This window comes from Enhydra lutris, unplaced genomic scaffold (genome assembly GCF_002288905.1).
Source record: "Enhydra lutris kenyoni isolate GAN:26980312 unplaced genomic scaffold, ASM228890v2 scaffoldscaffold44, whole genome shotgun sequence".
Classification (NCBI taxonomy): Eukaryota; Metazoa; Chordata; class Mammalia; order Carnivora; family Mustelidae; genus Enhydra; species Enhydra lutris.
The window spans coordinates 1,919,995-1,943,121 of record NW_019154128.1 but is presented as its reverse complement, the minus strand read 5'-3'; the positions used below and the strand labels follow the sequence as shown (position 1 = coordinate 1,943,121).

Here is a 23,127-nt window from a genome sequence, read left to right as displayed (position 1 = left end):
TTATTTACTTGACAGAGAGACAGAGAGAGAGAGAGCACAAGTAGGCAGATTAGCAGGCAGAAGCAGTCACTCTGCTGAGCAGGGATCCCAATGTAGGGCTCGATCCCAGGACCCTGGAATCATGACCTGAACTGAAGGCAGGTGCTTAACCGACCGAGCCACCCAGGTACCCCAGCAGTTAAAGGATTTTTTTTAAAGATAGGTCTGTAGAGAGAGGTGGGGACAACCAGAGTGTGAAGAGGCTGTGATCCAGCTATTTTCCCTGAACAACAAAGCTCAACACCACCCTTTGTCCAAGGAAGAAAAAGCTTACCTTGGATCAGTGTCCAGAATGAGAGAAAACAGTAAAGTCCCTTTACCGGCACAAGAAAATTCTATGACAACCTTCATGGCTATAGCAACTAAGAGGAAAAGGCACTGATTTTCTATAGCACCAATAATAGGGCATTCCAGCTCTAATGCTCTTGCTGGCTTGTCAAAAATAAGCTTACCTCCCTGGACAGTGTTTTGGAATGCCAGAGAGACCTGACACCTCAGCTGGAGACCAAATGAGGACAAGATATGTAGGACACGACTTCTTTAGCTTGAGGACCACATTGGGAGAAGCTAGGGCCTGATGTACTAATCACAGCCCACTATTGGGGCAGGTAACAGGGAAGAAACTCTTTAAACCAAACAAAACATGGCACCCTGTGGATACAGAAGGTGGAAGACATTGCATGACTGCCTAGTAGACCCTGTTTTTCAAAGTGTGGCCCTTGGACCAGTAGAAAACCTGGGAAACTGTCAGAGTGGAGAATGTCAGACCCCATCCCAAACCTAATAAAATACAAGGTGACCCTTATGCACATAAAAGTCTAAGCAACATCACTCTAGTCCAGTAGTTTTCGAACTGGACTGCACATTAGAATGTTCAAAAATCCTGATCTTGAAGAGTGGAGTGAGTTCTGTGCCCATGAAGGTAACACTATGTCGATGGAACCCAAGTTCTCAGATGTGATCCATCTTCTCATGCAGTATCTGAAGGAGAACAGTTGACTTCAGGTATTAGCTACCTTACAGGAAGAGACTACTGTGTTTCTGAATACTGTGGACTAGCACTGAGAGTGGCTGGCATTAACAGGAGCCATTGGGATAATGTTTTCAGGCTATCCAGTCTCTGAAATTGCCAGACAAAATCCTCATTGACTTCTATGAATGGGTTGTTCTGGAATGGATATAGCTGCGTGAACTGGGAGCTGCCAGGTCATTCCTGACACAGGATCGTGTTAAAACAAACACAGCCAGAGCAGTATGCCATTTGGAGAACCTCTTGCCCAGGTCTTATTTTGATTCTCATGAGAAATACCCAGATAGAAGTAGTCAAGAGCAGCCATTGCCCGGGCTTTAGCTGGGGAAGTCAGTGTGGTGCGTCCATCCAATCTCACAGCATTCCTGGGACAGGCACTGAAGGGGCAGCTGCACCAGGGACTACTTGCTCCTGGTATGAACGTGAATTTGTCCAGAGGAAAAGCAGCTGTCAAAGATGTGGAAGAAGAAGTTTCCTACACAACTGAACAGGCATGTGAAGTCTGGTCAGAAATCAGATGTGGAGTGTGCTCAATTTTCCCCAAATGGTATTTGGTCACTGGGTCTGTTGTTGGATTCACTGAAGTCTGGAAATTTACAATTGGAGAAATCAGGAAAGATCTCAAGTAGCAGGCAGAGGATGATTTCATGATGATGGTGATGCTGTCCTCTGCATATGCTTCAGCAGTGATGCCGAAGTGTTACCAGTTGGGGCCCAAGAGGGAGAGATCACAGGAAGGAAGATTTAGCGTGAACAGTGTTCAAGGAGGTTTGTAAGGGCCCACAGATAAGGTGTCCCCTGTCTGAGCTGTTCTAAGGAGAGCTGTCAGATCCTTAGTGCTTCTTTTGATCAGACAATTAAAATTCATGGTTTAAAATTTGGGAAAACCCTGAAGGAATTTCATGACCATTCCTCCTTCATCAATGAAGCAACATTTAGACAAGATAGACATTATATTTTGGGGGCATCCACAGATAACTCTGTGAGGATCGAGAATATGAAGACCATAGAATGCTCAAATGTCTTTAAATCCCTGGGCAGGACTGCAAGGACAAATACCACTGTCAACAGTGCGATCCTGCTTCCTAAAAATCCAGAGCACTTCGTGGTGTCCAGCAGATCAAATGCAGTGGTCATCATGATCAGGTCATGATCTCAGTGTCCTGGGTTTAAACCCTGCCTCCAGGATCTGTGCTCTGCAGGGTGTCTGCTTGAGCTTCTCTCCTTCTGCTTCTGCCCCTCCTTTCTGGCCTTGTGTGCTTTCCCTTTCTCCAAAATAAATAAATAAATCTTGAAAAATAAAAAATAAAACTCACTTGAGAGCATGTTCTTGAATGAAAACCTATTCATGCATTGCTTTTGGAGGGGGCTACATTTTCTAAGCAATTGTCTGTATAAGGCACAAGAATAATTTTGGGACAATTCAAGTTCAAGTAGCAGTTACCCTTTTTTAAATATTTGTTTAAGGTATTTGTTTATCTGTTTCTAAGTGGGACAGTCACTCAATGTTTCCAGTGGACTTCTATCCAGACAGTGAAATACAGCTGTTTCTAGAAAAAAAAAAAAATTGTACTCCTCTGATTATAGGAAATGGTGATTAAAACATACCTCCTAGGGGCGCCTGGGTGGCTCAGTGGGTTAAGCCGCTGCCTTCGGCTCAGGTCGTGATCTTGGGGTCCTGGGATCGAGTCCCACATCGGGCTCTCTGCTCGGCAGGAAGCCTGCTTCCCTCTCTCTCTCTCTGCCTGCCTCTCCGTCTACTTGTGATCTCTCTCTGTCAAATAAATAAATAACATCTTAAAAAAAAAAAAAAAATACCTCCTAGGATACCTGGGTGACTCAGTCAGTTGAGTGTCTGCCTTCAGCTCAGAGGGTCATGATCCCAGAGTCCTGGGATCAAGTCCCTGCCTCGGGCTCCTTGCTCAGCAGGGAGCCTGCTTCTCCCTCTGCCTCATGCTCCTCTGCTATGCATTCTCTCTCTCTCTCTGGCAAATAAATAAATACAATTTTAAAAAATACTTCCTGCACTAAATCTTATATAAGGAACTATCCCACATTCAGTAGCTCTTTGCTGTTCCTTTGCTTTTAGGTGTTAATAAATTTTATTTAAAAAAAAAAAAAATCCTGATCTTGAACCTCTTCACCAGAGATTCTGATTAATTGGTCTGGGATACCAAGTGAGCCCTGGGATTTTTCAAAGCACCTCATCAGATTCTAATTTGAAAAAATATTGAGAGCCCCATTCTATCTAGACAGATGGTCCTCTCTACAAGAAGATCCAGCAAGAAAGAGCAAGCTGGAAGGGTGGAGGCGGTATTTGTAGACCCAAGCAGACAGGCAGGTGGGCAATGATAATCACAGACCCCAGAAGGAAGAGTTAGGGCCCCAGGCACAGAACAGAAGTTCAGAAACACACAGCAGGTTCAGGTAGTGAGTAGCTGATCGAGACAGTCACATGGTATATCCAAAATGCGTAAATTGGAGGACATGTCAAGGAACAGGGCAGAACCTTAGTAACCAAGATGGTGGCAGGGGTCCGAGAAAAATTACAGTCAGTTCTGTTGTAACTCAGGTTTTTGAAAACACAAGTTTATTCCAATGTGATGATACACCAGGGAACCCAGCACAAGATAAGTTTTGTTTTTGCTTATACAAAAACTGCCCCCAGCTGAAAGGAGCCACAAGGGAAGACACAATGCATTCGTATGCACGCCTCAGATGCCCTCTGCTCACCATGTGCCCACATTGTGTTACAGTTTTCCATCTCATCTCCTATCACCCTTATTCTACCCCATCACTCTCCTGTTTCTACTCACAAAACTACACTCCCATCTACCTTGGCCTGGGACTTTTTCAAGGCATAATGCCATATTTATTGTGGTTGATATGCTTTTCTTGACCACTGAACATGTACAAAATGGCTCTACTATTTTTATTAGAGTCCTACTTTTTCCCCCTACCCTTTTGAGATGACGGTTTTGAGTGTTGTATCCCTAATTCCATTATACCCATAAATCCTGTGGAATTTGTTGTGCAGTTATGCATAGCAATGTTGTTTTTTGAAGTGCATACATTTTATTAGAGCAGAACCGACTATAAAATCAAGTGGATTTGTTGTACACTCATTTCACTTCTAAATCAATGTTCTGGAAATTCCCCTTAAGGACAGGATTAAGTAACAGATTTCAATGGGGCCATTCTCAGCTCTGGAGAGAAGAAAGAGAAGGTAATGTGGGACCGGTTGTTAGGAAGTTCTTTGAAATGCCCAGTGGAAGGAATGATACAATGTGGGTGCAGAGGGAAGGGGGTGCCAACTAATCAGAGAATGGAAAGGAGACCTCCTTGGTGACCTCACATGCTTACAGAAGGGAGAAGTTACCAAAAATCTAGAGAAGTGGGGTGCAGCTAAGCTCAGTGAGAAGCTGAAGACTTTGGCCCAACTCCTCCAATAATGAATGTAGTTTGTGAAGGTATGAAGCAGGACAATTACCGGCTTATTTTACAAATAATAGTGTGATGCTGTCATACAGGGTGGGAGGAGGGGACAGGGAGAGCAGAAGCAGGAGGTTAGTACTGTTAGGGTCCATGATCAAAGGAACGAGACCGACACAAAGCGAAAATCAAGCAAAGCTTTATTTCGCGCCAAGCATCCAAAATCAAACCAACCAGTCGGGCCGTCTCTTACAAAGAGGCGACGACCACCAGGACACCGACCCTGACGGCTCCACGACCCTGACGGCTCCACTACCCAACGGCTCCCCTACCGGGCAAAGGCGGCTCCCGTACCCGCCGAAGGCCGCTCCCTGCCGCTCCCAGATGCAGCCGCTTCCCCACGATGCTGCTCCCGACAACCCGTTCGACCCCACGACCCCACGACCCCACGACCCCACGACCCCACGACCCCACGACCCCGACGTTCCAATGACTACTCTTCCCCCACGGAACTGCTCCCGACAACTACCCCCACGCCTCACAGACTAACCTTTACAGAGGCGGTTGAGCCTGGCCCACACACAGGTGGCCAATGAGACTGCAACACACAGGGAAAACTGCACAGTCACGATCGGTCAGCAATACGGGTGGCCAATTAAATTCTAATTCACCATAGCAAATATATGCGCGCCCCACTGATTGGATGTCTCCATCCGGCTGGCCCGCCCCTATATCCGGGGTTTGCAAGTAAGTTCCTCGGGGAGGGGCAGGATCAATCCAAGCTTACGAGGAAACGGCTCCCTCTGGCCAGCCAGGCCCCTACAAGTACCGTGGTCTTTGTGGAGGTAACTGGCACTGTGTCTGGTGGTGTTCTTGGGAATAGGGGACTATTCTCTCCTGGCCTCCTCATCAAAGCTTCCCAAAATACTAGCTCATCCTGGCTCTGCTTCATTAACTCTTCATGCCTGAAACTGCCATGCAATGTCATGCCCTGAAAACACCTCTTAGGAAGGCCACCCATAGCTCCTTTCAACCAGATCTCATCATAATTCCAATCTTTGCCTTCTTTGGTCTTTTTCAGGGATATCTTTTTGTGGCACCCGAAACCAGTTCTCAGAGTGGCCTCCTCCTTTGCACTCCATGACAGCACTGTTTTCTGGCTCTCTTTCTAGTTTTGTGTACATCCTGTATTTGCTTGAGTCCCTTTGTCTCCCACTCTTAAACACGGGATTCTGTCATTGGCCTTTTCCCTTGTACATAGCCTCACTAGGTCACTGTATTCACTTTTTTGGTTTTAACAACCAGCTACACTACAATATTCCTCAAATCCTTATTTTTAATACAGCTGTCTCCTTGGTAGTTCCATTTCACTGATAATTCCCACAGCATCTCAAATATTTCCTATTCAAAGCAGAAGATATCGTGTAACTTCTCCTACTCAAACATACTCTTCTTGGATATCCTTTCTGTCCTAAGTTCCTCAGCTGTCCTTGCTTCTCCAGTCCCCCTGCCACTGATTTAATTCCATTTCTTACCATCACACACCTGGGTCATTTTTTCCCGTTTCAACTTTCTCAGACCCATACATTAGGCCCCTCAAGAGACAGCTTTCAAAAATTCATATCTGATTATGTCACTAGTCTGATCAATCTGTCCAAAAGCTCCAAATCTTGAGAATAAACACCCAAGTTTTCTGCTTATTCCAGAAATTCTGCCACTTCATGCCCTCCTCATCATTTCCTTCCTCAAACTTTACTAAGCAGAAAACCTAAAGAATTGGTAATTCCCCAAACAGCCTGCTCTTCTGTGCCTCTGTGTCTTTCATATGCTATTTCCTTGTCCAGGGGTGTCTTGTCCTTCGCTGCTCTTTGCCAGAGAATGTACTCTTACCTTAAACTTTGCTAAAACATTACCTCAATCTCACAGGCATAATTAATTTCTCATTTATATTTATGATTTATTTTTAATGTAATTTTGTTTGTGTATGAACACAGTTTATCTGCTTACCTGTCTGTATCCTATACTGGTCTATAAATTTCTCATGAACAATATCAGTATTAGATACATTTACAGAAAAATTGTACACTGAGTTTCTCAAAGTTGTAGATTATGGCTAGCACTAATAAGTTTCTTCCTGTGGATTAATTAAAGTGTTGTCTTTATAATTTTTACATTCCTCTGCACAGAAAAATATACTCTGGGGAATTTTAAACCATTGCAGAAATTGTATATTAACAACATATTCAATCAGATGAGAAAAAAATTAATTAAAGGCATCAGAACAGGAAAGGAAGGAGTGAAGTTATCTCTATGACATAATTTTATATGGGGAAAATCCTAAAGACTCAACCCAAAAGCTGTTATATCTAGTCAGTGAAATCAGTGGAGTCAGAGATTACAAAATTAATATACAAAAATCAATAGCATTTCTATACATTAACAATGAAATTTTTGAAAAAAACAATAAAGAAATTGGTCTTTACAACAGCATCAAAAACAATAGGATGCTTAGGAATAAATTTAATCAAGGATGTAAAAGATCTCCATTCTAAAAACTATAAGAGCTTGATGAAAATCAAGGAACACAAATAAATGGAAAGTCTACTGAGATCATGAATTGGAAGAATTAATATTGTTAAAATGTCAATACTGCTGAAAGTCATCTACAGATTGAGGGTAATCCCTGTCAAGATACCAATGGCATTTTTTATAGATGTAGAAAAAACACTCTTAAAATTCATGTGGAGCCACAAATGAGCCTAAATAGCCAAAGATTTCTTGGAGCCTAAGAGTCAACTAAGATTGCTGTACAAATGCCATATCGTCAGTGACTTAAACAACAAAAATTTATTTCTCATAGATCTGTCTAGGTGTTGGCCAGTTCAGTTCCTGGGGAGAGCTCTCTTCCTGGCTTGTCCATGGTGTTCTTCTCACTGTCCTCACATGGCAGAGACCAGAGACAGAAAACAAGCTCTCTCCTGTGTCTTCCTTCTAAGGCATTAATCCCATCATAATGGCTCTACCCTCATGATTGAATTACTCCCAAAGATCCCACTTCCCAGTGCTGTTACTTGGGGATTGTAGTTTCAACATTTGAATTTGGGAGACAGGGGAATCTGACATTCGGACCACAGCAAGGATCCTGGTAAGAACCAGTGAATCCCATGGTCGGGAGCCCATGTTACACTTTCTTTGTCATAAAGTGCATCCCTTGGTCAGAAGTAATGTAGCATGACAATGAATAAGGATTCCTTATAATGTGAGAATAGTGTTTCTAACAGGAGACCTATGGTAGGGAAGTCAATTCCAAAATTGATGTGTGTGTCCATCCACAAAAGGGTGGGTTCTATATGCCCAGTGGCCACCATATGGCCGGGTGGTTCCTCTGAGGAATGGTGTAGGAAGGGATTTCAGTGTTGTCTGTGCTGTTGGCTTGCTGGTCATCCTTCTTCCTGCTGTTGTTTCCTGCTGCTGCTCCCCATTGTCCAACCCTCACCAGAGATGAGTGTTAAGACATTCAGACTTCCTTATTTTTAGATGAGGAATTCCCACAGGTCACAGTCGCACGGTCCAGTTCCTTTCCTCTCTATCCTTCACTCCCCCTGAGCCCCAGCATCAGATCTTTTCCTTATTTTTATTTGATATCTTTTTTTCATAGACACAACAAAGTGTTATTGTGAACTTCACAATCATATGGGTGAGAATAAATGATTACTTTCATTTTACAACATTTAATTTCTCTTGTATTTGATTACTGAGGTACTATCTCTTGACTTGTATGCTTTTTATGCATTTCTACCTGCCACATCCCACCTGCCTACCTCTTGTTGTCACAAAAGGTTAGAAATTGTCCATCATCAACTCCGGAAAGGTTAATTATGGCTAAAAATCTAAACCCCTCCAATACTCCACATATAAACACCAGCCGGTAAATAAAATGTATTTTCTCATTACGTGTGTCTAGTTCTCTCTATTATCAAGAGTAAAGCCAGCATGTAAATCACAGGGAGCTAGAATTCTGCTGGCATTCCATTACACAAGGTCTCCCATTGGAAATCAGGCCTCAGGCACAGTAATAAAACAGAGCTAACAGTAGCAATGAAAGAGCCAAGAATGTACAGGCTATCAAGAGGAAAAGGAGAGACTGTTTCATTATTGCTGCTTGGTTATATTTTACTATCTTATTTGTATGGAAACTATTTACATGATAGAGAACACTCAAGATGCAGCAACTTCCCTTTTGTTGCTTCAACAGGAGATAAGATAAAATTCAAATGCACACATTAGATCATTACCTTCTTGATAGTGTTTCATCATTGGAGAAATAAATATCAAGATTTTTAATGATTTGTAAGAAATGCAAAAAAAAATGTCAACATCAGTGTCTTGGATTGCAATAAACCTGTGATTAACCTTTCAAGACCTAGAGCCCACAGCTGCAGATAGAAATTATACTTCTCACCCAGCAGGGTGTTTTCCATTAAATTAAAATGTTCAATATTTCTGCACGCATTAGCTTTACTAATTGAGACTAATCTAATGCTCTCAAAAGGCTGAAAAGCAAATATGCAGAAGCACGGATATTACAGGATTTTACTGACTGATTAGTACTGTGTTTCTATAAACAGGTGGCACAGTGGTTGGCCTGTTTGGTGGCACACTCTTAAACCTTGATGAAAAATGTTAATTTTCATTTGTGTTAATGGCCTTTGACATCAGTGCTTCACACACTGCTCGCTGGCCTTCTCAGTGGGCACGGATGCCAGCCTCTCTCAGGATGGCTTGCCCTTTGCATTAAGTATTCATCCCAGAGATAAACAGTCATGGCCTGGCACAACACAAATGGTGGATTTGGAGAAATCTGAGCAAGCCCTTAGGGATGGAGAAGAAAAGAATGTGAAGGGTTTGCTTTCTTGAAAGTCAATGGAGTCTTTGCAAAGCTGCTGGTGATCATCATATACAGATGGCACAAACGCAGATAGGCCACGTCTGTTTACATCAAGCTGTAAAACTCCCCACGCCTATCTGTGTGGCCATTCAGTATCTATTCATTTATTCCACAAATACTCTTTCAGTGGATGTATTTACTAGGCACAGTTCCAGGAACTGCTCTCGTGTAGCCTGTAAGTCTAGTGGTAAGAATCAGATAATTAAACACATAACGTTGCGCTAGCATAACCTCACGGAGAAAATCCCCTGCCTTCATGGAAAGAGGATTTCTTTAACAGGTGCATACTCACTGTTAAGCGGAGCATCCTCCTCTATGGCTGAACTCCGCATGGGTGTTTTTGGAGGTGGGGAGCAAAAGTTGGGGTATTCCAAAACAGACCTGAATTTAAAAGGAAAGAAAAATAGAATAAAGAAGAAGAAAAATTAAAACAAAGAGGGAGAGCATGAAAATGAGAGGAAAAAACGAGAAGAATAAAATGAGAAGAAAGTCCAGGGGGAAGCAATCTCCGGTAAATGAGCAGTGACAGAGCCCCTTGGACTGGTGCCAGAGATAACTCCATCCATCAGCTCCGTGAGGTACACAATGTGAGTCTCATTCATTCCTCACACACACGCAAACAGAATGATGAATAGAAGGTGCACATTTCATACCATACAATGAAAATGCTTCCAACATGTGCCTGCAGGCATTACTGGATAAACACACCTTGCATGGAAAAGATGTGGGTATTGATGCCTGTTAGCTTCCTGAGGAAGTGTGGTGACCAATCTGCTTATGTATAAAAGGGGAGAGTATTTCTCACTGGCTTCTTTTAGAATCTCTCCAGAGATAGATAATGATCTTAAGCTATGCTTTTTTATTGGGTCTACTGCAAAGGATAACCTTATGCTGATAACAGATGGAGTCAGTAAGGGTGGAAGAAAAGCCATTTTGGTAAAACTCAAGTAAGTAAATCTGTCTACACAGGTTCCTGTCAGCCTTTAGAAGAAAGAGATCATTCATTCAAAATGTAACCGAATACTCATTATGGGCCTCTAACGTGTCAGGCTCTGGGTTTGGCTTTTACGATAGAACAATTGAACAAGATTGGACAAGTCTCTTCTCCATGCAACTCCAATCTTCCATATTTGTCACTCTGCTCTACCTCTCTGTAGGAATCCACCCACAGGAAGGAGGGAGAGTGACCCGTTAGGGTGAGTTTTCAATCTCAGTGTTCTAGGGTTTAACCTTGAAAGTCCTCTTCTACTTCTCTTTCTACTTCTTATGCTTTTTGTTCTGCCAGGATGGATGTAGCTCTTACCTTGGGGCCATTCCAAACACGGGAGGAAAACAAGATCCATCCTGCTGTCTGCCCCTCTCACTTCTTTTTCTCTCATGTCAGGAAGTGCTGCAGATGATCCTGCTCCCCTCATTCCTCATCTGTAGCAAATTTTACAGTTGAGATAGTAATCAGAAGCAGTCTGGTGATGACATTTTGTTGAAAAGAATCAGGAATGCCTAAATCCTAGTGTGATCTGACTGCGCCCTCCTTTCCATGAGCTTTCTGAGAGCCATTATGCACCAAGGAAAGCAACCACAGCAAAGAAACATTTTATGTGCAGTCGTGATATTGGTCCCTAGATTCATTGCAAAACTCCTGCAACTTATAGAGGGACACATGCTGGCTCCATTTTCTAGGTTAAGGACACTGAAGGATGCAGACCACATCTGGTCATCTCCCTGTAGGTTGGGTGGAGGTTCAGAGGACTTCCTTCTCTTGAAGGCATCACTACCGACCACTCTGCCTAAAGCCCTCCTTAGTTAATTTTCCTAAGGTCGAGTGAGCATTGTAAACGTACTCAGATGCAAGTTGGGAAGTAACTGATTATATTTAAGCTGCATCTGTCTACGTTCTGTACACTTCTCAGTAGCCTTCCAAGCCTTAGTTCTGATCTTTGATCCGAGACCTTAATATTGCAGTAATGAGTAGTATGGGTTCCCATAATAGACCTTAGGGGGCCTTTTCTGCTGCATTTCCCACCTGTAACCACTTGGATCTGTGACATCACTTGGTTGTCATTTCTGTGATACTGTAGTCTTGTATCCACCTCTCATAGTGTTTGGAGCCCAGTCCTTAAGAGGCTACTTGGTGACAAATACCATTGATCTCCAAAAAGGGATTTCCTGGATCATGATCTGAAGCCCACAGATAATTTCACATATCTTCATGCCTCTCTACTTCTGCATTAAATGTTACAGTCACATTGGAGCTCCAGAGCCAACCACTGCTTCAAACATTCACGTTTGGGCAATCAAGATTTCCCTGTGTTGCTGAATGCCTGCCTTCACATCCATCCACCATTCCTCACTTTCCTGTTATGCTGGGTGGTGTTCACCTAAAAAATGGAAGGGTGAGTTATTTTACCAGAAAATATGTGTTTATTTGAGAATTGTAATTAAAGATAAGCAAGCTATGGCAAATCCATAGACAAGTCCAATTTTATAGAGAAGGAGGAAGTTGGGAGGGATTCTTTTGAATGAAAGTCCATTGAAAAAAGCAAGATTTCGGGGTGATGACAGTTTCTCATGGACTGACTTATAGGAATAGTCAATTTCTTATAAAAGATACAATGTACACCTGTCCCTGCTGGAGCTTGTAATTGATGATTCTTTCCCACTGAGGATTCTTCTGTTGGGTCTGTAGCTGACAATTGTGCCTATAACTGGTATTGAGAGGCAGGGTTACCTGTTCCAGTCTCCCCTTCCAGCATCAGGATTCCAGTTTAGTTAGTTCCCCTTTATTAATTTCCTCAGTGGTAACATCTTACAGACAAGCTCCTGCCTCCTCCCCTCCATTCTATGTTGACATAGAGCAATCAAACCTCCTATGCAAATGACTTTCCTCCCTTCCTATAACTTTCCTCCCTGGTGCTCTCTTCATGTTTCAGATTCCCTGTACTTCATACCTTGTCAATTTCTCCCCTGATCAAGATGTTTCTTCAAAAAGAGAAGACAATAGATGTGTTACTTCCAAATGGCATTAAGCCAATCTGGCTCATTTTAAACCAGAATTCTCCATAGTGAAAGGCAAGCTCTCTTCATTATAGGAACATAGAGCATTGAGGATCGGGTGCGAGAGATGTTTGTGAACATAAAGACCTCCAGTAAGACAGAACCAGGGTTACTGCCCTATACCCTGAGATTCCTCTTCTCTGAAGATTCCTTCCAGCGTTCTGTCCTCAACCTGCTTTCTCTGTTAAGCAGAAGCAGCCAGATCCACCTTGGAGCCTCAGGAAGCTCTCTGCCCTACACGTGCCTATGCAGATGCAGAGTGAGAAACCAAGGCGGCAAACATCACAGTTTCCAATCTTTACAGAGACTCAGGAGTCCTCCTTTCTTTCAACATTTTTTCAGATTCACACATGATTATAGCCATGATACTTTTATTATCTGTTGATTGAGGAAAAGCATAATGGTCAAAAATTATGAGATTATTCAATAATTTTTTTTGTTAATGTTGAATTAAGCATAACGATCCACACATATTTAGAAATAACCCTACATATGGCCAAGTAAAGTTATGTGTTCAATCTGCTGATCATGCATGGCACATATTTGGGGGTCCAGATGCCTGGTTTTGATCCCACAGTCCTACAAGTGTCTGCCTCACTGGGTCTATGTGCTTAGACTGTGGACAGATTTCCCATTGGTAATATGAACTTTTTGGTTTATCCCAAGATGTTTACCATCAGGAAGACAGTCTTAGTCCTCTTTCCCCTGCTGGAAACAGGATTTTTGGGAAGTGACAAGAGGTTCATGTGGCCAGTTTTGGATTCATGTCCCAGATGAGAACAGTGGGCAAGGATGAGGTCAGTCTCCAGAGAAGAGGAGGAAAGCCACCTTTCTCCTCAGAGCAAACCCAAATTGCACCCAAATTGCAAACCCAAATTGCATCTTGCACATTTATTTAGTCTCAATTGTTAAGGAATAACTGATCCTCCCCCATGGGGAGGAAAGCAATTTGGTCATCTTTCAAATGAACAGTGCTTTCCTTTGACCATCCGAACAATGTCATATTCTTATTAAGTGAGGATCAGAATTTTCTTCTCTCTGTGATGAAATGTAAAAATTCCATTTATAAAACAGAAACCATATTTTCACATTTCCCCTTTATCCCTAAGGGGAAAAAAAGGAAGTTCTAATTAAAACCTTATCTATTCCCTCGATGAGGCCGTCACTGGTAATTCCTTACCCCTTGCTAATTTTGGAGAAACTATTGCATACATCAGTTTACTCTCTTAGTAAGTCTTCTGTGAGTCATCAGAATTATGACTTTTCAAAGACAAATCTTCTAAAGCAATATATTTTAAAGATAGGAAAAGCTTCCAAAGGTTTATACATCCACCTTTAAGGAAGAGATACAAATTAAATCTTCAATTTCTTTTCTGAAGCTCATGAATAAAATTCACTCCATGAGTAAATTCTATCACTGAGACTTGCACAGGGTCTAAATATACTGTGGTTTATTAATTTCATTTTCTTACAAAGGAAGCACTTTTTCCAAAGGGGCAATGAATCTAATTAATGCCAGGAATGATCCTATCCTAAGTTCAAGTAATCATGGAGTTGAATAAGGGGCACCTCAATTCCTACCTTACTTGAGAGAAATATGTCTTTTCAGTATTTATTATTGAGAATCAACTGTGCATCAGATTTTGGTAGCAGTGAAAACAAGAAGGTGAATAAGACAAATTCCTGTAAGCTTGGGAGAAGCACAGGTAGCAAAGGAAGCACACAGGAGGTAACTAGTCGAATCCTGGGGAGATCAAAGAAAGCTTTCCAAGGAAGGAACATCTCAATTGAGACCTAAAGAAAGAATAGGTGTTATAGGGAAGTTATGTTAGTGATCCTCAAAATAGGGATTACCCATTGGTGCCACTCACTGTGTGTTGTCAAGGCAAGATAAGTGCAAACTTGAAAGTAGGCACTGAGAAGCTTCTATAGCAATTTACATTACCGTGACATCCAAGCATGTGATCAGCAGGCTTATGTTTTATCTTTTTTATTTGTTATTTTCTAATAATTTTTTATTGTACTTTATAAAAAAGTATTATTTTGCCATGAATTGGAAGTTTGGTCCTTTCCCCACCATTGATTTGAGAAGCAGTGATCTAGTCAATGATGTATGAATGAGGGAGATTCAGGTAGAGGGTACAAGACAGCAGATGCTGAAGCTACAGAGAGAGTAGGCAATTCTGGGAGCTGTGGTTCCCTCAGAAGATTCAACCGTCCCCAAGTACATCTGCATTATATATAATCCAGAAGCACTCCTTTCTGTAATTTTCATGATTTATAACATTGTTCATGCTTTCTCTGTGACTGACACTATGTTAAACCCTTTTCTGTGTTACCTATTCTTTACAACCCTCTGATACTATTTATCCATGTTGTGTAAATGAGAGAAATAAAACTTACCAGAAGTTAAGCAACTTGGCTGGGGTCAGATCCCAGGCTCCAGCCCAGAAATCTCTGACTCCACTCATTCTTCTAGTCCAGCTTAGAATTGGTTATGCTGCAGCCCCATAGAGTCTCCACATTCAGGGCTTCCCATTGTCTGCTAAGAAGTTGCTGAGACATTTCCATTTCTCTCCCCTCCATCGTTACCCTCGGAATTGTCTCTCCTTCAAACAATTTTGCTTGCTCAACCCTACTTCAAAAAGAAATAGGTCTATAGGAGCATCTGGGTGGTTCAGTGGGTTAAGCCTCTGCCTTTGGCTCAGGTCATGATCTCAGGGTCTTGGCATGGAGCTCTGCATCAGGTTCTCTGCTCAGCAGAGAGCCTGCTCCCCGTCCCCCACCTGCCTCTCTGCCTACTTGTGATCTCTCTCCCTCTGTCAAATAAATAAACAAAATCTTTAAAAAAGAAAAATAGGTCTATAACCCTAGAGTTGTTTCCTTTCCCTGCACAAGAACAAAGCTTTCAACTTGTTTACCTTAGATCTGCAGTGAAAGATGATCATGGTTTACGTTATCAAGAAACACACATATCATTTTGATTTCTGACCCATTTGCCCCCAAGAACACTTGCTAGTGTAATTCTCAACCACCAGATTTTTGAAAACTTTTATGAAGATTCTTTCCCCCCCCCACCCTTCCTTTCTGATCATTCTGAACCAAATCAGGGATGATGATAACTGCAATAAAGTCTGCTGTGATGGCTGGTTCTCCCTGAAATGAGGCTTTCTCTGACAGCAGGGTGCTGCTAGCTCATTACACAGCTGCTTTGCTTTGTACTTGGTACCACCTCCTGCAACTGTTCTCCAGGTTGCAAGGAGCTTGCCAGCTGACAGAGTAAACAAATGGCCATGCACTCTGATTGCAAAACTTTCTAAAATGCAAACATCTCTTGCAGGTACCAAGACAGGAAGCTTTTTTTGCTTTATTTTGTTTTGTTTGAGCATATTCCAGTCATCAGAGAGGCAAACTCCCCATGAGTGCCTGTGGCGATAAAAGGCTTTGAGTCTATTGCATGAGGGGTGACCATATGGACAGTTTCTTTGAAGGCAACCATGAATAGAATTTTATTTCAGAGAATTTTGAGGGGAGAAAAAGGTATTGGAGATTATATAAAATAATCTGAGCTATTTTATAAATTTAATTTGAAAGTCTTCCCTTATACTCCCTTCTTAAACACACTATGATATCAGCATATTCAGCCTAAGAGCCATAGCTTTACCCTCAATTCTTTATTCTCTGGATTAAGTGGCCAGGGTGGGGGGAGGAGGGGGTGTGAGGAGAATAATTAGCTCTAGGAAAGGGAACGTTTTGACTTACTGCTGAATCAGATGGGAGCCCAAACTCCATTTAATAAGATGATTTTCTTCCATTCTATTTTGACCTTTACCTCGCTTCATTTCACCCTTTGAAGGCATATATCATGCTCACTACTTTAGTCAGCTTATGGGATCTCTTTCTTGCTCTTGAATATCTCATTTCAATGATATTTAAGTCTAGGACTTTACTATCTACATAACTAAAGTAAAAAGTGAGCTAATTCTAATAAGTTAGCATTATTTGCCCTTATTTTCCAGATTTCTGCTTTAATAGTTTGCTTTTTCTTTGGCCTCACTATCTAGTATTCTTGGGTTGTTTAGTTGATTTGATAATTAGTTGATTAAAAAAATTTTCTTTCCATGTCTGAAATACGACAAAAATTGTTAATGTTAAAAGTTGCCTCCTTAAAATCCCTTACTCAATATCCTCATTTTAAGTTGAATCTGGAACACTTAGACCAAGCTCAACAAGTGTTGGCCAACAGGCTTCAACAGGAACAGTGTCCTTGCATTTCCTCATTTTCACCTTCACAGATTCAATAATGCTGCCTTCCTAAGTGCTTGATTCCTTTAAAAAAAAAATGGTTAGTAATGGGAGGATTGAGACAACTCAGTGAATGGGGGGGGCACTTATTTTTATTGTTATTTTCACTAATATTTTGTGATTTATAAAATTAATATTTACTGTATCTTATATTTGTCTTCAGAGTGTCTTGTAGTTTACAATGCCCATTCAGGTACATCATTTATCTTCAGAATAACCATAAGAAAGTCTTTAGTAATCCATATGTGTGTTCTGGTTAATTTTGTCTAAAACATGAACATTGAATTTTCACTTCATAATGGAGATTCTGAGTACAAGTGTCTTTCATGTGACCTGCTTTCCACAATTGTTACAACAAGGAGTGGTTCCACCTTTGTCCTCTCTCATCTGTTATATAGAAGGCTGTAGGGCAGTTTTGGATTACTAACTGGATACCAGGTATGTATCAGGTGATAAGGAGGTATCAGGTGATATCAGGTGTATCAGATGATAAGGACATCCTTATCACAGGCCCATTTTCAAATTTCCAAAAAAAAAAAAAAAGCTTTTATTTTGAAATTCTCACCAACTAATAATGTTTAATAATACTATTCTTCCAGAACTAATAGAGTGGAGGGCAGTACATCTCAACCACATGCTCATTAGACCCACTAGGACATGAGGCATTGTGTTAAAATGTGCCCAGTTCCAAGCCAAGTGCCAGTGTCTCCCGCTTTGAAGCCAAATAAATCCAAATTGTTGAGGGTGGAGCCAGGCACTGGTCATTTTTTTGGTAAAGACTCCCCAGTTATTTGTAATATACAACCATGTTTGAGAACCACTATGCAGTAGCAAGTTCTCCAGCTTTTAATTCAAAAACATTTGGCTACTTACCTGTGGTATAAATTAGGGTAATTTACTAATTTCTCTGAACCACAATTTTCTTATCCATAAAAATTTAAAATTGTTCTTGTCTCACAAGGTTAATGAAAGAATTGCATGAAAGAGAGTATGTGAATGAGACCAGCACACTAATGGTCAAATAATAACTTTTCAATAAATAATAGGTTTCCTCCCCTGTCCTACCTAACATTTGAATCCGCATTTCTCTGAGAATCACAATATTAGAAACATGATGCCTATGTCACATAATCGAAGATAATCATATCTGTTTATGTTTTCCGAGCAACAAGACTTGGAGTTTTCTAGAAATGAAGAAAAGAAACTTTTGCACATACTATGCTCACATATGATGGACTACTAGAAATGCCCCCTAAACAACTAACTTAGAGTGTGATTTTCCCAGTAGACAACAGTATATCTAGTGCTTAAGCACTAACACTTATGAGCTTTTGAAACTACTTTTATTGATAGCATATTTAAATTCAAGGCTAAGTATCATTTTGGAAAAGTTCCAGAAATGTACAGAAAGTCCTCATCCTACAAAAACCTGTCACAAAACATATAAGGCTTAAAATAACCAGACTGAAGTCAAATGGAACTTCAAGGCCAAAGTCAAATTTTGAATTATTCCCTGGCCAACTACTAACAAGCACTTATGTGTCTAACTTGAGAAGCCACAAAACATTTCATCACCCACTATCTGGTTTTTATTTTGTTACTTGATATTTATAATCTACAGCATGAAGGCAAGATAAATGTCCCAGAAGAGGAAGTAAACTCAGAAATTAGAAATACAAGAAACCAATAAAATATAATTTTTCTTACTTCATAGTTTGGGAGTAAGTAATAATTACATCTAGGAATGACCAGAGACAATAAACAGATCAATAATGTAATTGAGATGAGTGAAAAATGTTTCACTTATTTAAGAAAGAAGGTGATTTTGAAGCTATTGCTAAGCACACTGACATGCTTCAAACCACCTGATGTATTTTTTGGATTGACGTAACATTTGTTATTGTATATTGAACTGCATACCTCAAAATTTCTATAACTTAGGGGTGCCTGGGTGGCTCAGTGGGCTAAAGCCTCTGCCTTTGGCTCAGGTCATGATCTCAGGGTCCTGGGATTGAGCCCCGCATCGGGGCGGGGCGGGGGGGGATCTCTGCTCAGCAGGGAGTCTGCTCCTCCCTCTCTCTCTGCCTGCTGCTCTGTCTACTTGTGATCTCTGTCTGTCAAATAAATAAATAAATAATATTTTAAAAAAATTTCTATAACTTGGACTTTACATTAACTTAGGGAAACCCTTTACCCCTCCTAGTCCAAATGCACAATCCTTTGGTGTTGGTAATAATTCAGGTCACTCTGCCATGGAACAAATGACTGTGCTCCACCCCTCAATCCTTATGTTGTAGCCCTAGTTTCTAGTGTGATGATACTTGGATATGGGGCCTTTGGAAGGTTATTAAGCAATGGTGGCAACTGGTGATGGGATTTGTGTCTTCAGAAGAGACACCATAGAGAACAATCTCTCTCTCTCTGCCATGTAAGCCCACAGTAAGAGAGTAGCACCTATAAGTCAAGAAAAGAGGATTTAGAATGAAACCTGCTTTGCCACACTTTGTCTTGGACTTCCCAGACTCCTGAACTATAAGAAATAAGTGTCTGTTGCCTAAGCCACCCACTCCTTAATATTTTGTTATAGTTGCCAAGCAGACTAATACAAATGAGTAAATAGTGACATAGAGAAACAAAGAGGCTGGAGGGAATCCAGGGGTGTTCTTTGTAGCTGGACTCCTCTACCTCAGCTGACGCTACTCAGTGGAATTGATAGAAATAATTACTTCTGGTTGGATGCACTACTGCCCATCCTGAATTATAGTCACATCTTTCATTAATATTGGCCATATATTATTTGTGATTACCTGTATCTAGAAGAGACTGTCCTAAATGTAGGTTAGTGAAGACGGGGGCAGGTTCTTGCTAATAGCATTACATGTTTCAGAGTGAATTAACAATTAATCATCCATCCTTATCATTTTCTAAAGGGCAAGCCATCTATTTAATATGAAACAATAATTACATACCTTGATTATAAGAACCTAATAATGAATACATAACTTCTGAAGAGAGGAACCCAAGAAGCTTCCATGTCTGTTTTTAAACCACTTGCTAGCCAACCTCAAGTTCCTATTATCTCATATGCTGAGCTTACTCCCTAAAACAGTGGTTCTTAAAGTGTGGTCCCCTAACCAGCAGTATCAGCACCTCCGGGGAATCTATTAGATATGTCCTACCCCAGAAACTGAACCAGAAACTCTGGGAGTTGGTCTAGAAATGTGAATCTTAATATCTCTAGGTAATTGTACATACACTAAACTTGAAGACCACTGTCCTAGAGCAAGGTGATACCTAAAAACATGCATTAACCACATCAGACACTGTAAATGATCACAGGAAGCTGTTTATAGACACTGTTATGGCAGATTCCCTCCAAGATTATCCTATGTCCCACTCTGAAGGAAGATGACCTATTATTCAAAAGCCATTTTTAAGCACCCATTTATTATTATATATAAAAGAAATAAGGACTATTCTAACAAATCCTTGCACTTAGAAAAATTACATGAGAAATGACTGTAGAGGACAATAAACCCATTAGTCACTACCCAAATCTGTCTAAATAAATAAACAATTTAGAGCCAGTAAACAAAGAAATCTTTAGGAGGAACCAAAGTATCCACTTGGGGTAGTTGCACACAAAATTCAAGGAGTTATGAGAGATATGGGGATTCATCTTCATCTTTATTCATTTAGGCACATTTAGGCATGCTGGGTAGCTACAGAGCAGCCTCGTTTAGTAGTCAGTTTCTGTATCCAAGGGGAAGGTGATCTGGGTTTGTGAATCAGTCCACTGAGGGGCTGTCATGGCTGACCTGTATGCCCAAGCTCATCTCACCTCTTGGCCACTCTTGACCATCACAGGAAGTATTATCAGGCTCAGCTTCAGTCCAATGTCTGAGACTGGAAACAGGTTCTCCTAGTCTGTCTGATGTCCTGAAACTATTTTCTGCTATAGGGAAGCACTAGTGTCTCCATCATGTGATATGGTTGGGTCTTTCTTACCCTGAAATACACTTCTCCCCACCACCACTACATCATTTATGATCTGAAGTAGACTTGAGCCTGAACCACACTTTATTCTATGTAGTTGCAGGCCTGTTCAGGTCCCCAGGCCCTGGCCTATCTCAGCTTGGTTTGCTCTCCTTCTCAGTCTGCCCATAACATAGGCATTTCCAAGTTTCTTGTGCCCAAGACTATCTTTGTCCAAATATATCTCCCTTGCAAGCCTTCTCTGGTCATCTGAAATTTCTATATTACTAACTTTATTTAGAGTTACTGAAATTCCCTGTTCTCCTGAAAATGTTATCAAGGACTATAACCCACCAAACAATTTTCAGCCTCTAAAATCTTTTTCTTTGTTTTGGTTTTCATTGTATTTTATTTGAGAGTAAATAGAGACACCATTCGTTTTTTGAAATATCATCCCTGAATCAACAGAGATACTTCTACCATTTCTACCATTCCTGAATCAACAGATATTTCTAGAACAAACCATTTAAAGTTGCCCCAGGTAAAATTTTAAAAAGCATTATTAAAAATTCAATCTTTAAAAATTGTATTTCTTCCTCTAAGAATATGGTTATTAGATCATATAAATCCTCCTCTCATCACTTGATATATTAACATAATATACTTAATACATGTTATATATAATTTTTATATATAAACATATATATAACATATATAAATCATACATAACAACAAATAGCAAAACATATGTTATATATTATATCTTAACTATATTATGTATGTGTGTGCAACTTTATTACCTCTCAATCTCTAATAATAATAATAATAATAATTTTAATAATAATAGAATTCCTCTATGAATTCTCTGCAATTGTGTATTATTGTATTTTTGAAAAGTAGCCACTAAAATCTCAACTCAGATGAAATTATTAGGTAACAGTCCAGTTAGTACCTGGAGAGAATGGAACTTTAGACAATATTTTCTCTGGAAGCAGTCCCCAGCCTAGAATTTAAAATTCTAAAATTTTAAATTTAGAATTTAAAATTCTAAAAGACTGCTAGAGAGAATCTTCAGGTGACTAGTACTCCATAGCCACTAAGAGATAGAAAGTTCCTGAGAGTCATATGTATTATTTTTTTTGAGATTTAACTTTTTATTTTTTTTATTTAGTTTTTTTTTTTCAGCATTCCAAGATTCATTGTTTATGCACCACATCCAGTGCTCCATGCAATATGTGCCCTCCTTAATACCCACCACTAGGCTCACACAACCTCCCACCCCTGTCCCTCCAAAACCCTCAGTTTGTTTCTCAGGTCCACAGTCTCTTATGGTGTGTCTGCCCCTCTGATTTCCCACAAGTCACTTCTTCTCTCCAACTCCCAATGTCCTCCGTGTTATTCCTTACACTCCACAAGGAAGTGAAACCATGTGATAATTAACTCTCTGCTTGACTGATTTCACTCAGCATAATCTCCTCCAGTCCCACCCATGTTGATACAAAAGTTGGGTATTCATCCTTTCTGATGGAGGCATAATACTCCATTGTATATATGGACCATATCTTCTTTATCCATTCGTCCATTGAAGGGCATCTTGACTCTTTCCAGTTTGGTGACTGTGGCTATTGCTGCTCTGAACATTGGGGTACAGATGGCCCTTCTTTTCACTACATCTGTATCTTTGGGGGAAATACCCAGTAGTGCAATGGCAGGGTCATAGAGAAGCTCTATTTTTAATTTTTTAAGGAATCTCCACACTCTTTTCCAAAGTGGCTACACCAACTTGCATTCCCACCAATAGTGTAAGAGGATTCCCCTTCCTCCACATCTTCCCCAATACTTGTTGTTTACTGTCTTGTTAATTTTGGCCATTCCAACTGGTGTAAGGTATCTCAATGTGGTTTTGATCTGAATCTCTCTGATGGCTAGTGATGATGAACATTTTTTCATGTGTCTGTTAGCCATTTGTGTGTCTTCTTTGCAGAAGTGTCTGTTCATGTCTTCTGCCCATTTTTTGATGTGATTATCTGTTTTGTGTGTGTTGAGTTTGAGGAGTTCTTTATAGATATCAGCCCTTTGTCTGTAGTGTCATTTGAGAATATCTTCTCCCATTCCGTGGGTTCTTCTTTGTTTTATTGACTGTTTCCTTTGCTGTGCAGAAGCTTTTGATCTTGGTGAAGCCCCAAAAGTTCATTTTCACATTTGTTTCCTTTGCCTTTGGAGACATGTCTTGAAAGAAGTTGCTGTGGCTGATGTCAAAGAGGTTACTGCCTTTGTTCTCCTCTAAGACTTTGATAGATTCCTACATATGTATTATTTTAAGAGCAATGTGGAAAAAATACTG

The 23,127-nt window shown here is 40.6% G+C and overlaps 1 pseudogene; it reads left to right on the top strand.

Annotated features, from left to right (window-relative positions):
- The first annotated feature begins 969 nt into the window (after window positions 1-969).
- LOC111155849 lies at window positions 970-5,050 on the top strand (annotated as a pseudogene).
- Window positions 5,051-23,127: the final 18,077 nt, after the last annotated feature.